We start from the raw sequence: 20240 nt of genomic DNA on the forward strand, positions 1-20240 counted from the left end.
AATTTGGGTTGGAAATCAGCGAAAGTTGTATTACATTAAGTACAAGTTAGAAGTAGACAACACATGCAACACTATAGAATTGGTGTGTATTACAACACTAGCCATGAAGTTGTTAAGGCCCTTCAGCGAAGAAGCGTAATGATGGGGCAAGCTTTGAGCAGTGTAATTTGGTACCAGAATTAGTGCATGATGAGTGAATAGATATAAAAGATTTGACAGGCAATTAAACATGCTTTCGGCTTGTTAACCTGCAGGGCTAATAATAAGTGAATCCTAATCACAGTTTAGGTGTAAATATAGCTAAAGTTTGACCAAAAAGTAATGCGGTAAAGTGGTTTACATACATCCTTAATCATGTCAAATGGTAATTAACACTTGATGCATGTCCCCACTAAGGATGCCTTGACCCACAAATATAGTTACATATGTATGTATGTTTGTCATTAAGAATGAAGGCATGTTTCATTTGTAATACTAGCCAGCTAATGTTTGCTAGGGGCAGAAGCAATCCCTATTAATTCGGGTTTATTATATGAAAAACTTTGTTAGGCACTTTGCTTTGCAAATGTGTGTTCTTTTTAACTGCTTTTCGAAAAGAACTTGTATCATATAAGTCACAGCATGTATATACTGTAATATACTTTAAATTGATAATTTGCTTTTTGAAAACTTCATAAAATAAGTCATGTTGGATGATGCCAAATCAGCTAGTTATTTGAGAATTTGAGATCATGTGTCCCGGAAAGCTTCTTCTGAATTCTGTATATACACAGGAGCTATGTGCCAGGATAGGTCAAAAGAGTTGGGAACATGAAGGTGTTCATACAACAATTTACATTAGCTTTCCAGATCTAAAGCTTAATAAAACAGGATATAATGGTGCAACAAGACATTACATATATTAAGCAGCATTCTTTACAGTTTTAGCTTGATGCCGAGCTTTCCATGTCTTCTGCAGTTCTGCTGTGACTAATTGTATCGACCCAAAACTTTGATAACAGAGCTGGACATTCAAGAAGTGAAACTTGTATTATCTTGCTGTGTTTCCAATAGATGTAACCTAAGTTTAATTAGGATCCACTTTAGACCCTGGTACAAATTCGGGTTGCAGCTTGATAGTTGAATAGTAGTCGCGGTAGACTTTAAGCACATATGAGGCATTTTCTATGTCATCGAGAGGTGAAGCTGATGCGTTGTATCTGAAGCTCCGACTGGATGATCAAACTTGCAAGTTTGCCCAAATTTGCAGTATCCATTTTGCAAATAGAAGGTACAGGCTTGAATGCCCTGTTCAGCAAAAGAAAATCAGATGGAACATCTACTATAAAAATATATATTAAATTTTCCCGCTGCTGCTTATCCTATCATGACCTTTTGAATCTAATAATGCACTTCGTACCAATACATATAACACTCATCGATACTGTATCTAATCATCAATAAGGCATACATACTGATACTAGTGAAAAAGTCCATTTGTTACAATTAACATGTAATTAAGCAGCATACCACCACAAAAGAAGAAAAATATTAAGCAAGCCTTCTCATTAACTCCAAACCCAATTGTGACAAGACTTTAAACTTTAAAGCAGGCTCTTTGAGTACAAGGATTCCCTTTATAAACCACAAATATGTTAACAGAATTTGGATCTTTGTACCTGTTTAAACCAATCAAGAGCCAGTGACCAATGAAAGCACAAAGTCCAGACTGTAAGTTAGCTTTCAAATTTAATGCATCTATTGTTGTGAGGAACACGAACTAGCTCTATAAGAGGATTTTGCTTTAGAGAGAACACTATAACAAAGAACTTTAGAGATGACCAAGATGCTCCGGTGGAAAGAGAATTTAGAGAAGAAAAATCATTGAGGATAAGCGAAATTGACAAGTCTTTCTCAAAAAGACTGCGAAACAATTTAGATCCCAAGATAATGTCTCCCATTCTTCCATCCGGAACATAAAAGGAAAGCATCACAAAGACCTCAAATATGTCAAAACTGTCAGGGAGAAATAACAAAAGGAAAGGCATCCTCACTCGCCCCTAAAACACTCCAAAATCAAATGTCACAGCCGCTTGAGGACAGTCAATTGTTGATCACCGAGGTAAACATTGGAATGAGGTTGTGCATAAACTATAAGATATATCAGATTCTTCCAACTACTCATACTTACAGAAAACCAAGTTCACCAGAATCGTATTTATGATGCAATTAATCCAAATTGAATACTTATTCAACAATACTAATAAAAAACATAGCCAGCATGCTCCTTTAATATATAATATTATTATTACTTAAAGTTAACATGAGCATGATCTAACTTCTCATCATGACCTTCATAACTTCCGAATACGAAATAGGATTTTAAGTTGGATGAGGCCAGATGAACATCCTTATAGGTTTTAAGATCAAGACCCAGCAGACTCTCTAAAAGGTCACATTACACTAACCTGAACAAATAATTATACATTTACAGAAACCATATGCAGAATTTTGGTAACAGAGTATTGATTGTGTTAGTCATTCAACTTCACTAAATTGCAAAAATGCGCAAAGGTTAATAGGACACAAGAAGAAAGTATTGCAAATCAGCTTGCAACTCCAAAATTAGAATGAAAATTTAAAAAAAAATTGGAAGCATCAGAAGCACAGAGTATTTAGACGAATAAAAATTCTGATTGATCACGAGTTCATGCATATTTCGATTCACTTGAGAAATAAATTTTTAGCTTACTAATGCGAGTTACTAAGAATAGAAAGAAACTTACAATGATTATAATTAAAATTTCAGACGAGCATAATAATCATACCTGGCGTAAAGGTAGTCCTAAGTGGCTGAGGACACAATTAGTCTTTGATACAGTCCAGTCTGATGGATGATGGTACTTGCAAGATGACCCAAATTTGCAGTCCCCATGTTTCATATAGTATTGACATTCCGGTTGGCCAGGTCGCTCCGGAAACAGGCGTTCCATCTGGCTACTGCTTGAAGGACCAGCAGATGAAGGTAAAGGGGCATAAGGTCCTGCAAATGCAGGAGCAGAAGAAGATAGCGGTGTCATGCCATACAAAGAAGCCGCTCCTATTGCAGGTTGCACACCAGGGGACATTGCAGGGCTTACAGGTCCCTACATTATGTCATTCGTGTTCACCATAAGAAGATAGTCATGAATGGGTTACATCCTCAAAACAATTAGCAAATTAACCTACCGAATAAGGACTCCAATTTGGAACAGGCATCACGCCTTGGGGAAGAAGCAGGGGACCATAACCACCAGATACATATGACCCCGGCAACAATGGAGGTCTTGGAATCCCATAGCTGGCTGTACCTCCACCATACTGTTCAGGAGGAGCTGAAGACTGCACAGTTGAATAGAATGGACGTACAGGTGCTGTCACTGATGCACCAGGCATTTGAGGATGATGGAATTTACAAGTGATACCAAATTTGCAATGCCCCGTTTTCAAATAGTACGAGCATTCTTTCTCACCCTGTTTGAATAAAATAGGAGAGACTCAAACTTAGTTGGGATTATTATATAGACACCCCTAACTTTAAATATATAGGCATGTTCTAATGACTACATGTATAATCAATTACCGGACGTAATGGGTATCCATAAGTATTTACTGGTACATTGCTCAATGATCCACCTCCATTTCTGGGGTGATGAAATTTACACGTAGCGCCAAATTTACATGTCCCGGTCCTTAAATAATACTGCAGAAATGAAAAACAAAGTGCATCATGTAAATAGTGAAATTAATAAAGAAATCTTAATAAAAATTTAATGTAGCATGTAATTCATCCAGAACAAATGGTGAAACCACTTATATCTTAAAAGCAGTTGAAACCTGGCATTCAGGTATTCCTAGCCGCTCTGGAAACTCGACTACTGTAGTCCTCACAGCTCCACCAACCTGGAACGAATATGCATGTTTAATCCATATAAGCGAAAAGAACATATATTTGAACTTGCAGAGGGAAAGGAAAAATAATAGACAAAATTTACACACAAATCTACCCCTATGCCACACAATAAGAGCTACTATTTTCCTGATTAGTGTATAAAATATTAAAAGTTCCCAGAGAACTACATATTTCCTTGTTGGAAATGTAAGGAAAATAATGCTGGGGCCTGGGGAAGGAGGGGTGCGGAAATAGTATGTTACCAGACCATAGAATGCAAAGACATTTTATTGCATAATACTCATAAATGGTATAAATTTCTTAAATAACAAACTATAGTTTCTGAAACCTGTTACGGAATTATTTTATACTATCTCGCCTCCATTTTGTGGCAAACTGAAAGATTCAAAAAGACAGCTTCCTCAATCTCTTCAAAAATCAGTAACATTTGACATGTTATCCCATGTTCATGACTACACTTAAACCATTTACTTAATGAGAATCATGTTCTTGTGGTCATCCCTAGTTACCTAAGGTTATATAAATTCTCGTATAAATAAACTAGGGTGTTATGTAAATGAGTAAATCTGTAATTACATAAGGTTACATTCATTTACAAAAATGCCAATACTTATTTGTAGTAGAAAAACATCCTAACCCCTCATGTAAATGTATTATCTTGAATCTTCGCTTTTTTTTCACTTCATCAACCTATGCCACTAAAATACAAAACTTAGATAAGAGGGACATCTAAGCACTTCTAACCACATATTAGGTTACATTATTAGGGTTTTCTATTCCTATATAAGCGATGTTATCCCCATATATTACTTCCTTGATCATAAGAATATTATTAAATATCGAATTGGGTCTCTTTCCTCCTTGGGTTTTTTAAAATAAAAGAAGTATGTTCACTGGGCAAATGTTCATAGCCGAAAACTGTTCATTCAGGAGAAGGAAAAGCTGTTTCTTTTCTACACGGCTGCTGCTTAGTTATATGTGGTAGAAACCCTCATTTTTATCTTTATATATAATTTGCAAAATTGAAGATTAGAACCAGAGGGTTTTCAGAAATTGCTTTTCTGGTCCCTTCCTTTCTAAAATTTGTCAAACCAGCCCTTTAAATTTGCAAAAATTACAAACTGATCCATCAGCTTGGAAGAATTACAGAACAGCCCCTCACAGTTTCACAAAATTCACCAACCAGTCCCTGTACTTCCAAAATTTGACAAATTGACCCCTGCTGCCTCTGAATTTTGATATTTTCATCCCTTGAAGTCCAAAATCATCAAGATCATCCCTCTTTGCTTGTTTGGCTATGTATGCTTAAAGCTTCAAATCGATAGTGTGGAAGATAGTATTTATTTCCTTGGCGTGAACGTGATGAGTTGCATTACGAAGTCTATGTCCTCGTGAACATAGGTTACTTCAATTTAATCAGTATGATGAACTTCAAAGATCGAAAAAGAGGTACAGTATGAAGTTGAGTAAAAAAAATTACAAACGTGCGCATGAGAGCCTAATGAGGCCTCTTGAGACTCTCACATCTCAAGTGCAACGTCTTGCATATTTGGAGAATCAGAAAAGGTTTAAAGGGGAAATGAAAGCCGGGCATATTGAAGACGCAAAATAAGAAAAATCAGTTGAACGAGAATGATGTGATCATCCCAGATTCATTCCTTGAGTTGTAAGGAAATTCATTCCTAGAGTTGTGAGGAACATGTTACTGAATATGTTTCTGATGAAGAATCTCATGCGGAACAGGTTTCACTAATTCACGAAAAGGAAGTGGTTGATAATATTATTAAGATTGAGCATATCGACTTCATCATTCCGGAGTGCTTTCCTGAGCCTCCTTCGCTTGCTCCCTTAGTTTTTCAAGAAGATTATAAGTTCATCTTGGTTCTATTTCATCCTTCTGTGGTTCTTGACTTCCAAAAAAAATGAGGTCGAGTTTTCTCCAACAAGGGGAAAATGGCGAGGAACAAAGAATATTTTTAAATGTTATTAATTAGTTTATTTGTATGTATCTTAAAGATAACAAAAAATATTAGTTCATATGTTCTATACGTGGGGCTGGTAATATATTATATATGTAGGTTATTTTATAATAAGAACAATTGTTTACCGGTCTAATATTCCATTAGGTTACATTACTAGGATATTTTATTCCTATATAAGTAATGTAATCCCCTTGATGTAGGACAAAATTTAAAATGAAAAATCAATCAAAAAAATCTAATAAGCAATGAATTATACGAATCCCAAGAACAAAATCAATATTATTCCCAAGAAAAATGTATAATCAAAACTTAGTAATAACGTGGGGGATTACATTACTTATATCTATAAAACCCTAGTATTACACATAATAAATAAACTACGTATTCAATAAACTGCTAGTCCCACACATTAAACATATAGATACTATATCATGTATCTCTAAACTAACTAAATATAAACTAATTACTAACATATAATTAATTCTTTATTTCTATTTCTCATCACCCTACATATTACTTAATTATTGGAATATTATTAAATATCGAAATGGGTCTCATTTCTTCCTTAATTTGTTGGGATACCTAGTAGGTGTTATGTGGCTCATGCACCCAAATTTTATATTATTATCATTTTTATTCAATTAATTGTTATGTTTGAAAGCTTTCCAACATCACTTATTAATTCCATCTCTATTGCCAAATGTTCTAATTTTGAATGTAGGAAAAGATGTTTTTTTAGGATAAAATGATATATATCTATAGAAGGAGGTATCTAGGTTTTACACAATATTTTTTTATTATTAGTTTATTCTATACTCCATGGAGGAATGCTAAACACTATTTCAGCAAAGGAATTATTAAGGATTTGATTCTTCACAATTGTGAGATTTAATTTACTCTTATAATTTATCATCTCTTCTTTATTTATATATTCTAAGCTTTATCATCATTATTTTATTTTTATAGTTAATAGTTTGGTTAATTCAACTACATTGTCTTGGTCAACAATTTATTATATTGCTAATTAATACTTCAAATCTGTAATTGTTTGATTGTTCTTAAATAACGAGTTATTAAGGTATGATTTTGTTTCAATTATGTCGGTATATAATCTAGTCTAAATAAATCAATGTATGAGTTTGTTAACTAAATCGTCAGTTCTTAATCTATTTCTTACTCTATTGGTAGATTAAATTAAAGCTTAAGATCGTATCTAACTCTTTTATCGAGAAAAATAACCAAAGATCGTACCTTGATTATCGAGAAAGTAAGTGCAAATTGGAAGTTACGTCATTCCACAACCATAAATTAATTAATTTAGTGAAGATTAATGAATATTTTTTTGGATCAAAAATCAATTTCACTGAATCAAGATTGTAATTAATCCTTGTGCTAAATTCTACCCTTATCATATTTTTAAATATTTAGGTAAATGTTTATTTTATTCTCACACAAATTCCAAAAATCCCTTTTCATTGTCACTACATTTGAGATAAATTAATCCGCGCTCAGTGCAAAATACAACCTTTTTATCACTACTACAATTATAATCTTAAAGAGGTAAGTATATATATATTTCTGGATTCGACATTCACCAAGAAAGTCAAAAAAGGACGGATAGGGTGTTTCATATGTAAGCCTTCTCTATCATAGAACTAAATTGTGTCTAAAATGTTAGAAGTCGGATTATATTCTATATAAATGGCATATGTATGCCAAATGGAGTTTGAGTTTGAAAATCACACAAAGCTTATTTGAACATGCACGGTACTTAACTTCGCCTATTAGCTTGCACCCGAAATATAGATTAATTTTCACCGATGATCGGTTACCAAATTAATGTCACCATGTCATTGCCGACAGTATTTATCTTCTATTTGAAGGGGCTATTTGTACAATTATGCTATTAGGAAGTATATTATCTTGTATTTAAAGTTTTAATTACTTAAACGCCCCTCGTCCTTCCTCTCTCGTGTTTATGTCATATGTCAATATGTATTTTGTAGGAACGTTATCACCTCTTTATATCAACGTTAAGTTTTGTAACATAACCCCTCTCTCTTCTTTGATTGCAATTATTGCAAGCTCTACCCTCATGACCATGACCACCCTCAGCGTAAACAAATACTACCCTTCATTATATCATTAATTTAGTTAAGCATTGATTATCAATTAATCTATAATCAAAGGTTAATAGAGAATATGGCCTAACCTGGATAAATATTTAACTAATTATGCAAATCGATACACAAAAACAATCAAGATAATCAAGTATAGTGTAACTATTGAAAACTTAGACTATGCATTTATTTATGACTAATTAAATGCTATGATAATCTAAATCAACGTTTCTATAATTCCCATCTAGACAAAATCCAACCACATCCTCATTGGAAGTATTCGGCCTCTGTAAACAAACAAGCCGAATGGGGTACACAAAGTCCAAGGAAACCGAAAATTATGCATAAATTAATTACTACAGATAACCGATGTAGAGCCGGTCGGTCATCTACTTGGAATTTTCCACTCAGGACAAAATCCACTGAACACGTCCATGCCCACATTCAGAGTACTCGGTTTCCAAACACAATATTTCTTAGGCACTAACAAGTGACAACATCAAAATTAAACAAAATCATGCAAATTAAACAATACAAAGGTTATGAAGCATTAGCTAGGGGCGTTATGTTACAAATTGTAGCGTTTAAATAACGAAAGAGGTGATAAACTTTTTCCGCTGAAGACAAAGTCCACCTAACACGCCCTCAAGTACTTATGTCATCTTCTTAGACTTTTCCGCTCAAGACAAAATCCACCAAACAAACCATAGCCCTCGGTTTCCACACAGAAATACAGATTATTTCTTAGGCACTAACAACATTAAAATTAAACAAAAATATGCAAATTAAGCAGTAGCAAAAATTATGTAGCATTAGCTAAAGTAAATACAAAAAATCGAAACCAACTATCGGAAAGTAAGAACAACACTTAGCTTAAATATTTTGAAAATGCAAATTATATGATGATCAGAACTTACCAAGTTGCGATCACGGGGATGATTGTACCTACATTTGTTACCATATCCACACGATCCGGTCCGCATATAATAAGCACAGTTTTGCACACCTCCCCTCTCCGGATAAAACTCTCCCCTCAATAACCCTAACCTCATCATAGATTCTACATTAACAAAACAATCACATAATTTAATTTCACAAAATATCAAAACCCTAATAAAATAACAAACAAAAATTAACCAAAAATCAAATGCAAGCTAAAACAACAAACCTTCAAGCCCAGTTTCCTGACCCGGAGTAGCCCATTCCGCAACCCGATCCGTACTTGACCCGTCATGTCCGTACAACTCCATTAAAATATCTTACCTTAACCTCTCTCCCACACACACTACCTTTACAAAATGCACAAAGGGCAAAAACGTAATAATATATTTAAACACACTATTAATAAACCCACACAGTCTCCCTCTCTCTCTCTCCCTCCCTCTCTCTCTCCCTCCCTCTCTCTCTCTCTCTCAGTTTTGAAACGATCGGAGAGAGGTTGATCAGAATGAAGAAAGTGATTTATTGAGTAAAATAGACACAAAAGTATGTATGTATTATTTCAAACAGACATCAACGTTAAAAGCAACACTTCTATTACACTCTCACTACACAACTATGTCTCTCTCTCTCTCTAGGAGAGTGAAGAGAGAAGGGGGCTTTTGGTCAGTTGCTTCTGTTGTTTTAGTCCAATGTTAGCTTATATACCCGCCAAACTGTACATGTGTTACTGTGTTAAAATTAAGTAATTTATTTATTTACTTGATTAAGTAACCGACACTCTTTTGCGTTTATTTACGAATTTGCCCTTGAGTTCCTTGTCCTTTTTGGCTATGGTTTGTAATTATTTTGGCAAGTCACAAAAGTGGGGGTTCTGATATTTTCAGTTTTTTGTTTTTTGGTAGGGGTTGGGAATATGGGTAAAATTGTAATTTAACAGGGATTGTTTGGGTGTGATTTTCTTATTTTTTTTTTTTAAATCTGTTTGGGTGTGATTTGTGCTTACAAATCACTTCGGATTTATAAATCCGTATCAATTTATCGATGACTTTATCGATTTAACTAATAATAAGTCGAGTTTATAATTTATAAATTTATAAGTTAAATGTTAATAATTATTTATTTATTATAAATTTATTGTAAGTCATAAATTATTTATTATAATATTTCTCATACACTATATGTGCAGATTTTGGACTTGGTCAAATGGTGCCTTTTGAATTTATGATGGTCGAATTGATTAGTTGCCTAATTAAGGATCATTTTAGGTTTTGATTAGTTGCTACTATTACTCAGCTGTCTATTACTCAGGAGGGTTTAGTAGGTAATTAGCATTTAACGTTCATTAAAATCGGTTTTGGTAATAATTCAAGTAGTGTTCGAAGTTCATTAAATAATAGGTCGATGACCAGGAGATTTGAACTTTAGGGCATACAAGATTGTTCGGATATAGATGTAAATTTAAATCTCGTGATTTAATATCCTTGACACTAGATAAATTTATCATTTAATTAGATTAGTACGTTACTGATAAATATTTAAGAATAGATTAATAAATGAATATTATTTTGTATTACATAAATTAGTATAATTCTATTTTATTTTTGCCAGAAAGAGAAATAATTTTATGGAGCTTTCAAGTAGTCATTTAACAAAACATGAAACAATTCTAGATGGATATCTCTCATCCGCCATTTATAATTTAATTTGAGTATTTCGCAATGTAGTGAGATATCAAATTCGCGGATCGTCTTCCAAACTTTAAAGTCACATTTCTCTGACTTTAATTCTATTAAAAGGTTCTTTCATTTATCATTAATATCCAAAGTATGATAAGTTAATTGAGGAACATCTAATGGCTTGAATTACAACCAGGCAATCGGATTCAATCTCAGTTATTGATCACTGCATTTCTTTAATCCAACTCAGGGCCTGCGCTATACTGATTTTATACTTATTGTTTGATTCAAGCTTCCTTGTCCGCATGTCGATCTTGCTTCCACCACTTATCTATTATGATCTCGAGTTACTTTGGCGTAACTATGGAGGTTGGAGTCTTCGAATATAGCTGCATCAGTAATAACCTTAATTATTCCTACCATTGATTGTTGCCAACACGTGTCTTTTTGAGTAATAAACCTAAAAAAATTCTCCAAGAATTTGTTTTGTACATCTTCCCAGTTGTTAAGGCTTTGTAGAGCTGATGTAATAATTTCAGCATGCCCCTTTCCCTTATGCTTCCCCACTATGTCGTTCCTGTTATTCCATGTAACCCATATCATCATAAAACTTTTAAGTTATTGGTAGAAATTTTTATGTGAAATTGAAATGTTTAAAAAAATGCATCTATACTACGATAATAACTTCCTATTTTATAGCCAAAGTTATAATTATTTAAGTACTGGTTACGAATATATATTAGGAACACCGATCCACCATGGAAATTGATGCGACCCAACCTTTTGTTCCTGTTCGAGATTATAATCCAGTCGGTAGGGTTGTGCATGGATCGATTCGATTTTTATCGAAAATTGTTACTTACCTGTATATTTGGTTCGATTTCTACCTAATAACCGTAACCGAATCTTTCGGAACGATTTTTCAGTTCGGTTAACCGTTGGTTGATTTCGACTTTTTTTAATTTTTTCGTGATTAAAAGTATTGTATATAATTAAAAATCATAAGCTTGGAAAAATATAAAATAAAAGACAATAAACTTAAATAACACACTTTCTATCATCATAAAATTATAACTGAGTTAAATTAAAAACTAAATCAGTATTATATTTTGGATATGAACTGTATTTGGATATTGTTATGGGTGAAAACTTAAGGTGTATTTAAAGCTGTATTTATTACTAGGGTTCGTGGGCTTCAAGTCTCTATTCGACTGCTTTCGTGTTTCGTGACTCAATCTGCCTTCACAAGATTTCTACGTACCTTGCTGTGTGTTAAGAATCAAGTCAAAAAACGTAGTTCTGATTTATGGGGTGAGGCCGCTTATATAGGCATGGGATGCCCTTGAATTGGATTAGTGTTAGGAGACTTGTTGGCAAGTCTCAGATTTACAATAGGCTTGAGAGTCCTAGAATGTAGAAAATTGGACCCTTCTCCTATGAGGTTTCTTGGAGACCAATCTCCAAGGAATTACACCTCTATTTGGACTCTTCTTGTCAGCTGATTTTTTACATATTTATTAATTACGAAATTTTAACTAATACTCAGGGTTTTGGGCCTTTTAATATAGCTTCATTTATAGCCCAAACTGGGCATAATTAATTCCACATAAATTATGTAATTAGGATTTATTTTATTCTCTATCATCTGCCCCCCAACTTCTGGGAAGTCGTAAAGATTTCGTAGAAGTTAAGTTTCTTTATTCCCTTGCAGGGTATCATTTTTGACGTAAAGTGTTGAGCGACCTACACATTTATAACGATTTTCCTTGTCCGAGGCTTAGTGATATTCTCTAGAATTTTCATAATTTTTCACGCTCATTTTCTCACCTTATTCCTATTTTTAGGAATTTTCTGGTATTTTTTCTTAATTTTCAGGATTTTTTCCCTTTATTTTTTTTTAAAAAAAATTGGCCATGTACTTATTTTCGACCAGGATCCTGGTCGAATTATGCTCCTATTTCTTCTGCTCGTGAGATTTTCGGTGAGAAAGATTTTCGACCAGGATCCTGACCAAATTTTGGTCAGGATTTTCCTTGGTTTGAATTCCTGGCCGAATTAAACCACCATTATTCCTGGTCGTGGGTTTTTTACCAGGATGAAATTCGATCAAAATTATGACCGAATTTAGGTCAGGATTTACCCCTTGGCTCAATTTTTTACCGAATTAAGGTCCCATAATTCATGGTCGTGGGTTTTTGGACCAGGATTTTCGATCAGTATCTTGACCGAATTTAGGTCAAGATTTACCCTTTGACTTAGTTTTATACCGAATTAAGGTCCCATAATTCCTGGTCGTGAGTTTTTCGACCAGGAGGATTTTCGATTAGAATCCTAACCGAATTTAGGTCACGATTTACCCTTTGACTTAGTTTTTGACCGAATTAAGGTCCAATTTCTCTTGGTCGTGGGTTTTTCGACCGATTTTCGATCAGAATCCTGACCGAATTTAGGTTAGTATTTACCCTTTGACTTAGTTTTTGACCGAATAAGGTCCAATTCTCCTTGTTGTGGGTTTTTCGACCAGGACGTTTTTGACCAGAATTCTGATCATATTTTAGTCGAATTTTATCAGGATTCATTCAACTAGAATTGAAATTCAACCCCAATTGGGCCCTTTTGTGGGCCTCTTTTTGGGCCAATCACCTTTTGTTAAACCGGGCCTAACTAGGCCACACATTAGGCTTCTCCTTCTTCATTTTTCTTGATTTTTTCAGAATGTTCTAGACTTTCCTCAAATTCTAATTATATATATATATATTATTATTTAGAATGCCCTGGAAGCTTCTAGAATTGGACCCGGGCTTTTTGGGCTAGGCTTTTGACCAGTTATAACCGGTTAAAATTGTCCTTTTATCGGCCCAATGACCGGCTAGGAGTACTATATTTGTGTGGGGTGAAGTGAGATCACTTCACACTTCACTTTCTCATTTTCAAATCTCCCTTCTCATTGCTCCTCTTCCAGCCCCTTAAGGTTTTTTCCGGTTGTCAGCTAAGTTTTTTAGTCAGGATTTCTGGATTTGTGCTTGAAGATCAATTGAATCTTCACCTTCTCCATCCAACTTCTATTTGTTAGCATTCATCTCATCTCCATCAATGGCGGGTAAGAGTGCATAATGGGCTTCTAAAATTGCCTCAGCTTCCAAAAGAGGTAATGAAATTCAAGTTCGTTCATCTTATATATCTTTGTTAGATATGATCAATTTAGGGGAGATGAATACCCATTCGATACTCACTTAGATTCTTTCGATTACTGCAACAAATGGTATAATGTAGCTGACATTAACAATCTTAACACAACTTATAATGTTTGTCCTCCCTTTAGGATAGTTCCAGTTGACTGTGGTGATCATACATGCCATTGAAAAAGCGATACTCTTTTTATTTATGCAGATGCCCTTACCGCGGGGCTTAAATTTCCCTTTCACGAGTTTATTCCTAGGTTATTAGCTGACTTAGAAATTAACCTTTGTCAACTTCCGCCCAACGCTTGGAGGAATGTCCTATGTTTTATGGTTCTTTGTCGTAGGCACGGTGTTCCCCTTTCTGGTAGCCATTTTTAGGAATATTTCAGTGCTATAACAGTGCTCGGACCTCTTATGGTTCGGTTTATATCAGGAAGAGACCCAAATATCCTCAAATTTTCAACAGTGCCTCCATCCCTGATAACAACCAGTATTGGAGGGACACTTTTGTTGGGTTAAGATGGGAGAACGGTGATTGGGGCACACTTTTTAGGTCTTTATTTGGTAAAGTTAGTGATGGTATCCCCAAAACCCTTCGCCTATTGGATGAGAAAAATCTCATATATAGAGAGCTTATAAAAGATGGGGAAAGATCGCGAGTTGGACTTCGTTGGAAGAGTTTTCCTGATTCACGTGGGACTTTCTTTAGTCACATTGCAGGGTAATTCTCATACTCTTTACTTTCGCTTCCCTTTTTCATATGTTATTAACATAACTTATTTTTTTGTTTCTGCTTTCTTTTCAGCGGCTCAGGAAATAAACAATACCCTTGTGCCGGTTGTTGAGGAAACGACCAAGATGAAGAAAGCCCTGCTTATAGGGCTTGACACTCGTGGGAAGGCTATTGAGCCCAGCTTTCTGAGGAAGCACAAAGAACCTGTGGTGGAGGCCTTCTCAGCTGGAACTGAGGCCACAGCCATTCCTGTTCTTCCCTCTAAAGGCTCATTTCAACCCCTGTGAGGATTTCGTCAAGGGGATACTGTGGTTGGCTCCACGAAATATGCTTGGGATTGGTCCTACCTTTCTATTACTCTTATGGACTTCACAGATGTTGTGGTTGGTCAGACCTAGAGCGGTTGAAGCTCATGGGAGCCCAATCCATTGCTTCGGTATGCCTTTTCCCGATTTATTTTAATCCCCCCATTTTTTTTGAAGCACTATCTCTTCCTTGTCTCATGATTATTTTTGTTTCTGAACAACGTTCATTTACAGGAGGCTATTCGACATTCCGAATCTTGGAAGAAGGCTTCGGAGAAATCCGATAGGGCCCCAAGGAAGCAGAAGGTCAAACACACTGCCTTGGAGATATAAATGAAGTGCAAAGAAGAGGAACTCTCTAAGTTCAACGCGGAGTTGGTGAAGCTTAAGGCCGAGAGGGATAGGATTATTAATGCATATTTGGATACAGAAGAATTTACTTAGTCTATGAGGGTTAGAGATGACATGGTATTTTCCGAGTTCTTTAGGATTGGTCGGGGATCGACCCTTGGGACTGTAAACGATGTTTGTCCCGATATTAACCATCCTTATCCAGATTATGAGGCCCTCCTTTAGAGGTTTTATGCTCGCATGGTGGTCTTCGAGGACGTCCCTCGCACCGAGCTCCTTTCTCCTCCTGAGTCATATTCCAGGGCTACCTTAGAGGAGTCCAGCTCTTATTTTGGTGAGAGCGGCACCGAGGGAACAACCAGCGAGAGTGAGGGAGAGGATGGCATGGATGTTGAGGGTTCTCCTGCTCACTGATATTTTTATTAAGCCTTGTGTGGCTGTTTATTTATTTAGAACTAATTTTTTTATGCATTAAACTATTGTCCTTGCTTTTTATGCATTTAACTATTTAATTTATCTTCCTTTGCGCAGTTTTATTTGCTCATCACAGTTCCATGCTTCACAGAAACTTAATATCATAACTGAAACTTCATAAATTTTATAAATCCTTGGGATCCATCCCTTACATGGATTTTTATAAAATAAACTCAAAATAAAAATCCTATTGAACTGAAATATAAAATCCTAAGGAGCCAAAGCTCATGGTTTCAATGAACCTTATTTCCAATATGTAAACTCTCATTTTCTAAGGAACTATATATAATAAGTCTTCAGGTTTTGAGCATGCCAAGTCCTTGGTACTTCATTCACATCCATAGTTTCCAACTTGTAGGATCTCCTTTCTTGAACGCTCTTAACCTTGTACGGCCATTCCCAATTTGAAGCGAGTTTTCCTTTCTTCCCTACTCCAGAGGCTTCCACTTTCCTTAAGACCAAATCTCCTTACTTGAAGAATCTTTCTTTCACCCTCATGTTGTAATAGAAAGAAGCTTTCTTTTGAAATTCCACAAACTTTGCATGTACTTCATCCTGACTTCATCTATTAAATCCAGGGCTAACCTTTATCCTTCCTGATTTTCTTCAGCATTGTATGCTTGGATTCTCGGAGAAAAATGTGATATCTCTACTGGAACGACCGCTTCTGCCCCATATGCTAACATAAAGGGTGTTGCTCCTGTCATGACTCTACATGTGGTCCTGTAAGCCCAAAGTATTGGAAGTATCTCATCCACCCATTTATTCTTGGACTTCTCAATCCTCTTCTTTAATCCATCTAAGATAATTATATTTTCCACTTTCGCTTTCCCATTGGCTTGAGGGTGGGCTACGGAAGTAAACCGTAGTGTAATCTCACTCTCCTCGCAGTACTTCTTGAATTTCTCATTGTTAAATTGTGTTCCGTTATCGGTTACCAAGATGCGAGGAATCCCATATCTGCACATTATATTTTCCCACAAGAATTGTGCAACCTGCTTGGTCGTAATTTTGGCCAAAGGCTTGGCTTCGATCCATATAGTGAATTACTCAATAGCCACAATCAAGAACTTCCTTTGCGTTGTGGCCATGGGAAAGGGCCCGCGAATATTCATTCCCCACATAGCAAAGGGAATGGGGGAATTTATGGAAGTTAACATCTCTGGAGGCTGTCGAACAACCGGTGCATGCTTTTGGCAACGATCACACTTCTTCACATAGGTCTTTGGCATCAGCCATCATTTCTGACAAGTAGAAGCCTAAACGAGTTATCTTGTGCGCAAGGGCCCTGCCCCCCAAGTGTTATCCGCAAATACCTTCATGTACTTCTTCAAGAGTCAATTGTGCCTTTTCGGGCCTAAGGCATCTAAGATAAGGAACCACATAAGATCTCTTGTATAGGATTTCGTCGAACAAAGAGTATCTCAATGATCGAACAACCAACTTTCGTGCTTCCATCACACCATTTAGAAGCCAGCCAGTTTGGATATGGGCCTTAATGGGATCCATCCATAATCCCCCAAGCCCTATGGGGGCAACAAGCTTAACATCAATGCTTCGTGTTTTCAAGACACGAAAGTACACAATCCCAAAACTTTCTTTTACTTTCGAAGAGGCAAATTTCGACAACGCATCCGCCTTGGAATTTTCTTCTCTTGGGATGTGCTCGACATGACACTCGTCGAATTGAGTCATCACAGCTCTCACTAGGCGTACATACTTTGCCATGGTCTTGTCCCTTTCTTCAAATTCCCCCTTGACCTTGGATATCACAAGCTTCGAATCTCCACAAACTTTCAAGTTTTTGACTCTCAATATCCCAGCTAGTCCTAGTCTAGCGATCAGAGCTTCGTACTCATACTCATTATTTGCAATAGAAAAATCTAACTTCATAGCGTATTCAATTAGGAATCCATCGGGGCTTTGTAAAACTAGCCATGCTCCACTTGAATTTGTTTTTGATTATCCATCAAAATAGAGTCCCCGGAATTTTTTATCCTTGATATGTTCTCTTTCATTCTTCTTTCTGCCCTCTATGCCTTGATGTATAACATCTTCCTGCCCCTTGACTTCTTGTTTGGGGATGCTACACTCAACCACGAAGTCAGCCAAGGCCTAGGCTTTTATCATCGTCCATGGATTATACTTAATGTCAAATTCCCCCAGCTATATGGCCCATTTGATCATCCTTCCACTGGCTTTAGGACTGTGAATGATGTTTCTCATAGGTTGATTTGTTAGCACCTCAATCTTATGAGCTTGGAAGTAAGGACGCAACTTCCTTGAGGTCATCATCAAGGCTAAAGCAAAGTTTTCTATGGTCGAATTATTCAAATCAGCCTCATGCAGAATCTTACTGATATAATATATGGGTTTCTGAACTTTAAGCTCCTCCTTCACCAATACGACGCTCAGGGCATTTACATAGACAGCCAAGTATAAGTACAGAGTCTTATCCAAGACTGGCTTAGCCAACAGAAGGGCTTGAACCATGTATTTTTTCAACTATTTACACGTCATCTGACTTTCATTAGTCCATGCGAAGTCTTTTACTTTCTTTAAAGCTTTGAATAATGGCAAGCACTTGTCCCCGGACTTAGAGATGAAACGTCCTAAAGCTGCAACCCTTCTAGTAAGTTTCTGAACATCCTTTACGGAACGTGGAGGTTCCATGTCTAAGATGGCCTTTATTTTGTCTGGATTGACCTCAATTCCCCCTTTTACAAACCATCAATCCTATAAATTTTCCAGAATTTACTCTGAAAGCACACTTGGCTGGATTCAACGTCATTTTATGATATCTTGGGATCTGAAAAGCTTACCTCGGGTGGGTTACATGGTCTGTCTTCTCAAGACTCTTGACTAACATGTCATCTACATAAACCTCCATGGTCTTCCCAATAACGTCCTTAAAAATCTTGTTTAACAATCTTTGATAGTGGCTCTCGCATTCTTGAGACCAAATGCCATAACGAGGTAACAAAAAACACCAAATTCAGTGATAAATAATACCTTGGGGATGTCATCTTCATGCATCTTGATCTGATTTGATTGTATCTGCTAAATACATCCATGAAACTCAGCATCTCGTGCCCTGCGGTAGCATCTATCAAGGTGTATATCCATGGGAGAGGGAAATAATCCTCTGGGCATGCATCATTCAGATCAGTGCTTCATGTCTTTGAGGGGCAAAACTCCTTTCATTTTGCTTTACGGTCTTTTGATTTGGATCCACGTTCAACTTATGGGTGATCAACTACGGATCTATACCTGGCATATCTGTTGCCGACCATGCAAACACATCATTATTCTCTTACAAGAACCTTATTAACTATCCTCAAAGAGGCTTCTCCAACGATGTTCCAATGAAAGTTACTTTCTCGGGATCCTCGGGAGCCAAAGGGATCGGGATCAAATCTTTGGCCGGTTTTCCTCGCTTCTCATCATTTTCACGGATATCCAGATCTTTGATGGGCAAGATTGATAAGTGGATTTTATATCCACTTGGAACGCTTCATTACAAGCTTAAATTGGTGTTTTGGACTCAAGTTATTGGTATTTTGATGTGTTTTTGTGTTATTGCATTTCAGGTATCAATTATATAAAGAAATGAGCTTTTAATGGAAATATTATAAAAAGTGATCATATTTGGAAGCCAGGGCCACTTTCAAGTTGTAAAGAATCTCGTTAGCTTCGCGTGGGCAGTTGAATCGCCTAATTCTGACGAGTAGAACTCAAGTTATGGCCAAAACAAGATTCATCAGAATTTTTCCAGACAGGCTTCAGGCGCCCGCCTGCTGGAGGAGGCGCCCACCCGCTGGTGGAGGCGCTTGCCTGGTGTGCCGTGCGGCCGCGTGCTGATGTGCGGCTGACTTCGCTGATTTCGCTGAAAAACCTTTTTTGAGTGGAATTTGACGATTTTAAGGGTCCAGGTTCAATATGGGCTTATATATACTTAAAATAAGGGTTTTCATCATCCGGGAAGATTGGGAAACCAAGGACAACACCTAGAAGCACAAAACAACTCTGAAAAAGAAGATCTTGTTTTCAACTTGTGATTCTTTGAATTAGTTATAACTTTGAATGCTCGTTTTCGTTCTTGTTGAACCTAGATCTCGTTTATTCGTACTTTAATTATTATTCAATTTATTAAGACCTTGCTTATACCATACTTTCATTGGAACCCATGGTGACGATAAGTTCAATTATGGGCTAATCGTTGTTATGGGATTCTAGCGGATTTACTAATGGATTTCAATAATTAATTTGTTTCGATATCTTGGTGTGTTATGATTGATTGATATCCTAGTATTGGTTGTGCTTATTCGTCTTATGTGCGTAGCTAACATATAAGATAGCGTGTTAATCTCTATTGAAATGACAGTGAATATAGAGGTTTAGAACTTGCCATGCTAGCATAGGTTTATGTATTTGTTATGCATGATTCGTAGGTAACTCTAACCATCTTACTTGCCCTATGTAATCACGATAGATAACTTGTGCTTAAACCGTTATGTTGTCAAATTCTATAGACATATAGGGTC

The 20240-nt window shown here is 36.2% G+C and overlaps 1 pseudogene; it reads right to left on the reverse strand.

The window, feature by feature from the left end:
- Window positions 1-732: 732 nt before the first annotated feature.
- Window positions 733-9654, reverse strand: LOC141684340 (zinc finger CCCH domain-containing protein 32-like; annotated as a pseudogene).
- Between the last annotated feature and the right edge of the window lie 10586 nt (window positions 9655-20240).

Source organism: Apium graveolens, chromosome 9 (assembly GCF_009905375.1).
Source record: "Apium graveolens cultivar Ventura chromosome 9, ASM990537v1, whole genome shotgun sequence".
Taxonomy (NCBI): Eukaryota; Viridiplantae; Streptophyta; class Magnoliopsida; order Apiales; family Apiaceae; genus Apium; species Apium graveolens.